The following is a 9,244-nucleotide window of genomic DNA, read 5'->3' as shown; positions in this document are numbered from 1 at the left end:
TGCTGTTCTTACGGTGACCAGAGCTATAATGGCAGGATCTGTGCTTAAGGTTCCTTCTTGGCTTTTCTCCATGGATAACCAGAAATAGATATATCAATAGGCAGCGTAGGCAATTGGCTTGTGCGCCGTTGTTGGCAGAATGTGGAAGTACAATCCAGCAGTTACTCCTGCGCAGCCATGTCATTGTAGGCAAGACCGGCTGGCTGGCGTATCAATGACATGGGACCCTCCCACCAGCCAAGTGTGACCTTGGATGTATCAGCTGATTGTCCACATTCCTTAAGGGCAAATGCAGGTATAAATCTGCCCCAATGGTGCCTGGATCTGGGCTCAAAGCATTGTCTGTCTTGTTTATGGTTTTTTTAGCATTCACTTGCAATGAGCATCATTGTCAGTCCACTGAGCTCCTCGCATTCAACAGTGTCTGGCACAGACAGATCAGCTCCTGTGGTGAGCAGCCGACTTCTCATGCTGGGGCTAATAAGACTTGCAAAGGGCTCCTCTATAATTTATATTGGATAATAAAGCATGAAACTCATCAATAAAGACGCACAGCACATCTAGCACAGTGAATGTACTGACTGTCCTGGCCAATATCATGCTGGATTTGGGATGACAGTCAATCTCAGAAGTCTGTTCAGCTTTCGTGGAGCGAGGGGGAAGGTCATTCTGAAGGATGTTAGAAAGGCTACCTGAAGCAATGTCATCCAGAGCTCCAGCTCTGCCCAGCCAAATGAGCAGCGCTGTTTCCTCTGTCGTAGGAGACGAGAGGTTTGTCAATGGGGAATGTACGCTTAAACCTGGCAAAGCAGTTATTATATCAGTAGATAACTTTAGATTGTTTTGTATGAAATCCTGAATGCGTTTCTGTAACATGCTGGTGTAGGGATGTGACGGGGAGCAACACTAATAAGGAATTTGTTGGACATTCTAGCTCCTAAACTGGCAAGACTGGAGGTCACCAGAGAGAGCTTTATCAGTCGTTGGCCCTTGCCCCTGGACTGCCTTACCAGAGGCACTCCGTGCTGCACCCGCGCTTGCATCCTTCAAGAATGCATTAAAAAGTCATTTATTTGTGCCTGCCTTTCACTGACTCTGGAGATGCAGCATGATTATATATAACATGTGGCCTTTATTTTGTGGTACTATATTTTTTATTGGTCCATAATTTATGCATGCTACCTGTGTAAACCGCCGTGAACTGTAGCAATAAATAAATAAACATGTTAACTGTCATTGTTCCCCTGCAGATTTAGAAGCAACATGCGTTTCTTTTCATCTTGCCACTCTCAAATCTTACTGGGGTGTGTCAATGTGAGCCAAGTGCATAGACCACCCCTTCTGGTCAGGGGCTTGAGTGGAAGAGCCAACATTTGAAAGCTCTGATGAGGGATATTTTAGGAGAAATGGATTAGACTAGAAAATGTATTTGAGGAACAGAGCTATAAAATGGCCAGTTCCTCTTAGCAGTTCTGAAATAGTCAGAGGGTGGAGAGGAAGGAGAATGAGCCATCGGTGCTGACAGCACAAAAGATGATAAAGAACCAGGCCAGGTTTTTCATGTCTTGAGGCTCTAAAGCCATATTTTGATGGTAAATATATGAGAGGGGCATTCAGGTATTGCATTAAGTTTGGGGCTTGTAAGGACCTGTAAGGAAGACAGTCAGACCTGAAACACTGGAGGTGATGGAGTCTGTTACAGATGGTAAATTGTAGGTTGATGCCAACTTATGGATTGTTTTAATATATGTTTGCATTACATTTTATTTTGTTTGTTTTATTATCATGTTTTTATTGAAATGTTTATTTTATAATTTTTTAATTGCACTTCGCCTAGCACAACTATGATATAGGTGGATGAAAAATACTTAAATAAATATTTCATTGTTTTTCTACTTCCTGTTTCTGTTCTTACTTTAAGCTTTTATGTTGCTGGCTTCCACATGGTTCACTAACAGCTTTCAATCATCTTTATTTCTGCCTATGACACAGAGGCCATCACTTCATCAGAATTTAAGCATGCTTGGGTCAAATATAGATTTAGAGGACATTGGTGGGAACAGGGTTAGAGGTCAGGTAAAACAAATGGGCATACCTGGGAATTTTCTATTTCCTGTCACCCTGAGACTGTTGTGGATTAGCGGGGAGACAGCAGAAGAATGCACACACACTTTCTCATATATACACATGCACGCACACACTCACATGTTCACTGTTATACTCTTTCACCTACATATACACTCTCACTCCAACACACACACACTCCCACACACATGCTCGCTCACTCACTTTTCCTCTTCCACACACACTCACATACATGCCCACTCACTTCTCTTCCTCATGCATTTGTTTTTCTCCCTCTAACACTCACACCCATGCTCACTCACACTCTCTCCTTCCTCTCTCTCTCTCATATCCGCGCTCACTCTTTTTCATTCTCACACATGTTCATTCATTTTCTCTCCTCACCTTGAACTCCACAATGACAGTGGCCTCCTCTTTCAGGGAGGACAGATCTCCTTCATCTTCTTCCCTTGCGATAGATCTCCTCCTCCTCTTTCCTTCTGTTGTTGAGGCTCACACTCCTCCTTGCAGCCGCACAGCCCAAATGGATCACGTACTTTTTAAAAAACTTTTTATTTTGTTCATTTTTGAAACAAACGTGCACAGTAAGAACAGAGTCCATTAGACAAACAATACAAAAGCTGGTAATATATTCAAAAAAGCCACCTAAAAGTGACCAGCAGGTAATAAATGACAAGTACATAAAACAAAGGATAGCAGAAGACAGCCCAGTACCCAAGCAAACAATAGTTATTTATTTATTTATTTATTTAAAAACTCGCAAACTTCCAGCAAATTTTGAGTTCAGTGCAGTGTTCATAAGAACATCCACAGATTATACATATAATAACATAAAAGCATGACTTATAAAACAAGCAACATATTTACAATTTTTGACATCATGCAATTGCCTTCTTAAAAAGCAGTGCCTGTACATGCTTTCTAATTATTTTGGTATCTGACTCTGTTCGTAACTGTAATGTTAATGCATTCCAATAAACAGGAGTTACATAAGAAAAAGCCCTATTATACAGATCCCTGCGCCATGACTGAGAAGGCCCCCTAAATCGATGTACAGTGTCTTTCAGAAGGTAATCAATTTGCTCCATCCCAGCCACACAGGGTGTAGATTTCCAATGAAAGGCGATGGTCAATGCGCACAGTAGATGCAATCCATTCATTCCCACCTAATCAGTAAACATCATTGAGCTGATAGACATAAAGGATGATTAGTCATATTGTGACTAATGCTTTATACATCTGAGCAGAATCCTGCGACCTTATCACAATCCAACCACATGTGAATGTAGGAGGACTCCCTACCACTACATTTAGCAAAATACTTAGGGTATCTATAAGTAGAGTGCAATAATTTATACATTAATTCTCTGTTCTTGCCACAGATAGGGATTGCTTCCTTCTTCAGGCGTGCGGGGATCCATACTGTTCCTCCTTGCGTGCAGCCTCTCTCTTCCTTCTGGTGCTAAGCTTACACTCCTCCTCCTTCTTCTGTCTGTACAGGCCCGATGGATCTTCTCCTATCCGCAGGTCCCAGCAACTTTTTCTTCCGGAGGCTGCTTCTGCAGCAGGACTCAAAGTTTTCCAATGTTGGCCCAGAGGCCCGGCAATTCCTTTAGAATCCCGGAAGCTCCAGGCCAAATCCGGAAAATTTGCAGACATGGAAATGGTGTGGGGGAGCTGCTGTTGGTTTAAGTTTGTGAATTTATAGGGTAGAGCACCAGAAAGAAAGACAACTCGATGGGCCAATTGGTTCTCATCTCCTGTCACCTTCTATGTTACTATGTTCAAGCATTCTGAAAGTTTTTCAGTATGAAAATAGTTAAAAAAAAAAAAAAAATTAAAACAGGGTTGAGGGGCCTACCACACGGTCCAATACTGTGTACTTCCATGCTGCAGCCTGGTTCGATTCTCAGTCACAGCTCCTGTTTCTAGGGTTGGCAAGGGCTGAAAATACCACCAGAGGGCAAGTGAGCAAGTCCCAGCCATCACTTTTGAGCAACATGTACTGAGTGAATCACGAAGACCACTTGTAGCAGGCTTGATATAGGACCAGTGCCAGAGGAGTGTCACTGCAGTGGCTGTTCTAGGCCTCAGGAAGCTGTGCATGAAGACTCACGGTGCCATAGTCTTAGCTGGGGTAGGTTCTGCCTGACCTCAAGGCCCAAAGACCAGGAGGAAATGGTGGGCAACCCCCTCCCCCTCCCCCCAAAAAAAAACCCAAAACAGAAAACCCAGGGCTTATACATCAAATCTTTATGACCCAAAGCTAAGTAATCTGTCACCCTAAAGCAGGTGCCAAAACGGACGGTTTCCCCCTTTTTATGAAGACCATTGAACTCTCTGAGATTTGTAGCTTTGCTTTTGTCATTGAGAAAGCAGAGCTAATGTTGAGAGCTCTTTGGAATAGGCAGCAGCACATCAGTTCAGCCCACTGGCTGCAAAATTCAGATGAAGCATGACTCTGGGTGGCCTGAATGAAATGGGGAAGCTGCGTTCTCGCTTCCCACCGAGTTTAAAATAAACCACAATTTTCTCGTTTATGGAACTATATTAGAAAACCTGGTCCCTGGCCTGCAGTTCTTCTTTTTTGACCTGGCAGCATTTTGTCCTACTTAACTGGAAAGCATGGAGCCTGCTACATATTTATATATGTATAAAATCATCCCTAGAAGAACAAGACCCTCCAGTTCATGGTAGGAGGCACTGCTGATTCCTGAAGGTCACACAGAGCCCAATTTTATCATGTGGTTTCTGCTATTGGAAATAAAACTGTGGTAAGTGAGGCCCTCGGTATCTCAGAGGATAACTTTTAAAGCCATTTACCAGGGTAATTCTTAGCCCCCTTAGCCTTATTGGTTTTAAACATTCTCTTGATACATGAAATTCCCAAACTCTTTTGTCTTGCCAGTTTATCTTGATTAGATTGTAAGCTCTATGGAGCAGGGACTACCTCTTGTGAATATTTGTACAGCACTGTGTATATGGAGGAACTCTACAGAGGTGACAAATAGTAGTAGCAATAGTATATATAAGAACACAAGAAGTGCCATGCTGGGTCTGGCCAAGGCCCACTGAGCCCAGAATCCTGTCTCTGACTGTGGCTAGTCTGGGTCACAAGTAAATGGCAGATCCCAAAAAAGTTGATCTATTTCCTGATGCTCACTCCCAGGGATAGAGATGTCTTTCCCAAATCTACCTGTGCTTGTGGTCTTTTCCTCCAGCTTGTACAGCTGCTTTTAAACCGTGCTACACTATTCACCTTGACCACGTCCTCTGGCGCCAGATTCCACAGCTTGATAGTGCACACAGTGAAAAAAATGCTTTCAGCCTGTCTGCAAATTGCCCTCCTCAGATTAGCTGTAAAGTACCTGTGGGGTTCACAGTGCGGGGGGAGGGGGGAGTGGGAGCACGTTTAGATTGGGGGAGTAAAGCGCGTGCGCAGAATGGAAATTTTCACATCCGCGTGCGCACCTTACCCCTCCCCCTCCCCTGTTCACTGGCAGAAAAAGGAGAGGCAGGGACCGCTGGGAGTCTTGTGCCAGTGGACCCCATCTAAGCAAATTTTCAGATTAAAAAAAAAAAACCCCTACGCACCGAGTTTTCTTTGAAAATTGCCTGTCAGCTCTGGGGTGCAAAACTACCTATGCACTCCGTACCTAGACTGGCTGCTGCAACTTGCCCCCCTATTTCTTAGACTGGAAAAGGCAAGACTGGCATTCATTGGGTTCATCTATCTTCTGTGAGTCTAGAGCCAGAAAACTTCCGTACATAGGATCATTTATTATCCTCATATTTATTTTTTTTTTTGGGGGGGGGGGGGGGAGAATTTCCCCATTTCTCCCTTCCAGCACTGTCTCCTTTTAGACATTGCAAAGGCTTGGTAACATTTAGCGCTAGCAACAGGGAGAGAGGGAAGATGCCTTTTGAGATTGACAGCGCTCTGCCAGCCCAAGATCTGGGAAGGAGAGAGTTTCACCTCCCCAGCCTTTAGTGTTGATTGAGCAAGAGCTGCTAAGAAGGGATAAGAGGGGGAAAATGTCTAATGATAGCTACCTTTAAAAACGTTCACGGTTTTCTGGACTGAAATGAAGCTCTTGAAAAAGCTCATCATTAACTCCTTTTATTTTTACAATCTGCACTTGAGAAGAATAGATTTATAAATATTTATGGTTCTTGGGGAAAGTGACGACTCTGCTTTCAGTGACAGGCACAGATCTCTCTAGGAAGTGTTTGTTTGTTACTGAGGGAGCAAAGAAATCTTCCTGGTTGCTGTTTTTCTTCTTTATTGCAGAGCTTGCAGTACAGAGATCCTTGTCATTAAATTTCTGTTGTGCTGCATGGAGACACCGTCTCGTCTCGTGGGGCAATTCATTTAGAAACAGTGTCAGTGCTCCTGCTTCCTATTGTGTTGTATTTGCTTGTATGCCTGTGTCACCCCCTGCTAGGGGCACATAAAATTAAGAATCCTGATGCTGGCGGCTTTTCTGTCCTGTGGCTTCATAAAAAAAAAAAAAAAGATCGGGTAAGATGTTGGACTGGACTTAGCTCAGTGGAATCAAATAGAACCCTTCAGAGTGAAAAAAAACACTGATACAGACCAAAAAAAACCCAAACCTCACTCTACAGAAACAATATACTCCTGTTATTATTTCAAAAAATAGTACTTTGCATACAACAGACCTCATAAACAAGGGCACCAATCCTGGATCATGTTTCCCTGGTGCCTGATTTGCTCATATAAAAATATTTAGTGTCATATAATCATCGGTCTGGATAAAATATAATTTCTGCAAGATCCTTGGTTATATTTTTAGGCAATTTTTTAAAAAGATGCAAGTAAAACTTCCTTTCTCACAGGACAAGCAGGATGGTAGTCCTCACATACGGGTGACATCATTAGGATGGAGCCCAATCACGGAACACTTTTGTTCCGTGATTGGGCTCCATCCTAATGATGGAGGTGCTTCAATTTGTAGACGCACCCAAGGAAATCATGTCCATACCTGTTCATGAAGTCCTTCTTGACCTGCTCAAGCATAACTGGGAGCATCCAGGTTCTGTACCACCAGCGAATCGAAAAACAGATGCTACCTACTTGGTACACTAAACACACAGGGATATACTTTAACAAATTATCCTCTATCCATTAAATCATAGCATACCCAGCAGGGCCGGTGCAAGGCACCCTAGGCAAACCTTACACTTTGGCGCCCCCTCCCCATACACAATTTTAAATTATGCATTTATAGCATCCCTCTTCTGGAAAATAAAATGTAACTTAAAGTGGGTAGAGACAAATACTAAAGCAAAAAAAAAAATTAAAGTATTTAAAATGTTCATCTCAGCAAAATCACAAATTTAAGATACTGATGCCAGGTGGGGTTTGTTTTTTTTTAAGCATAATTTAAGCATGAAGACTAGAATAGAATCTGAAATGGTTTTGCTTTTTTTTTTTTTTAAGCCTTTAGAAAATGTATATTTTTAAATGACTAAGAGACTAAGTCACCATACAGCTCCGCCAATCGCTGGCCTGGTGGATTCAACATTCAAATCTCCTAAAAGGCCTTCCCTTTCAAGCCCCAGAACCTCAAATTACGTTGACAACGGATGCTTACAACCTTGATTGGGGTGCACATGTTGAAGACCTGCAGACTTAGGGAACCTGGTCTGCGGAGGAATCCAAACATCAGATAAATTTCCTGGAGCTTCGAGCAATCAGATATGCCCTGAAGGTTTTTCAGGTTTTTCAGGATTACCTATCCCACAAAGCAATCCTGATCCAAACCAACAACCAAGTGGCGATGTGGTACATCAACAAACAAGGGGGAATGGGCTCTTACCTACTGTGTCAGGAAGCAGCACAGAAATGGGCATGGGCTCTTTCCCACTCTATGTACCTCAGCGCTACCTATCTGGCAGGCGTGGACAATGTTCTTGCGGACAAGTTGAGTCGGACCTTTCATCTACACGAGTGGTCTCTCAACCCCATGGTGGCGGACACAATCTTTCGACACTGGGGTTATCCACACATAGACCTCTTTGCATCTATCTACAATCGCAAAGTGCACAACTTCTGCTCCCTCCATCGCAGCCGCAAGTCACTGCCGAGAGATGCTTTCTCCCTCTCGTGGTCCAGCGGTCTCCCCTACGCATACCCTCCTCTTCCACTCATTCCCAAAACTCTTGTGAAGTTACGGAAGGACAAGGGCTCAATGATTCTCATAACCCCTCACTGGCAGCGCCAAGTATGGTTTCCAATCCTTCAAAACCTCTCAGTCCATCAGCACATTCGTCTGGGAGCAGACCCGCTGCTGATAACACAGAACAACAGGCGGCTACGCCACCCCCAACCTCCCGGCCCTGTCATTGATGGCTTGGATGTTGAAAGGTTGATTCTCCGACCCCTTAACCTTTCAGAGTCGGTATCCCGAGACTTAGTAGCTTCACGAAAGCCTTCTATTAGAAAGTCTTATCGTTCCAAATGGAAGCGGTTTACCATGTAGTGCGCTTCCATGGCCATAGACCCTTTTACTTGTTCCACTGCGAAGTTCCTAGACTACCTTTGACATCTGTTAGAGTCTGGTCTACAGACTTCCTCCATACGGGTACAGGTCAGTGCGATTGCCGCTTTCCATAAAGGTGTAGGAGATGTCTCTATTTCGACTTAACCCTTGGTAGCGCACTTCATGAGAGGCTTACTCCACCTACATCCTCCACTGTGCCCCCCGGCCCCCGCTTGGGACCTTAACGTCGTTTTAGGACAACTCATGAAACCTCCATTTAAGCCTCTCCACTGATGCGACCTTCATTATCTCACATGGAAGGTTCTATTTCTCCTCACCATATCGTCAGCTCACAGAGTTAGTGAGTTACATGCGTTAGTCACCTACCCGCCTTACACGAAATTTCTGCATGACAGGGTAGTGCTTCACACTCACCCTAAACTTTTGCCGAAAGTAGTATCGGAGTTTCATCTCAATCAATCCATGATATTACCTACTTTCTTTCCCAGGCCCCACTCACATCCAGGAGAGCAGGCGCTGCATTCCTTGGACTGCAAATGTGCCCTAGCCATTTATTTGGAGCCCACGTCAGCCCACAGGAAGTCCACTCAATTATTTGTTTCTTTCGATAAAAACAAATTAGGTAATCCAGTGGG

This window comes from Rhinatrema bivittatum, chromosome 8 (genome assembly GCF_901001135.1).
Source record: "Rhinatrema bivittatum chromosome 8, aRhiBiv1.1, whole genome shotgun sequence".
NCBI classification, from domain to species: Eukaryota; Metazoa; Chordata; class Amphibia; order Gymnophiona; family Rhinatrematidae; genus Rhinatrema; species Rhinatrema bivittatum.
This window is presented reverse-complemented; position numbering follows the sequence as displayed.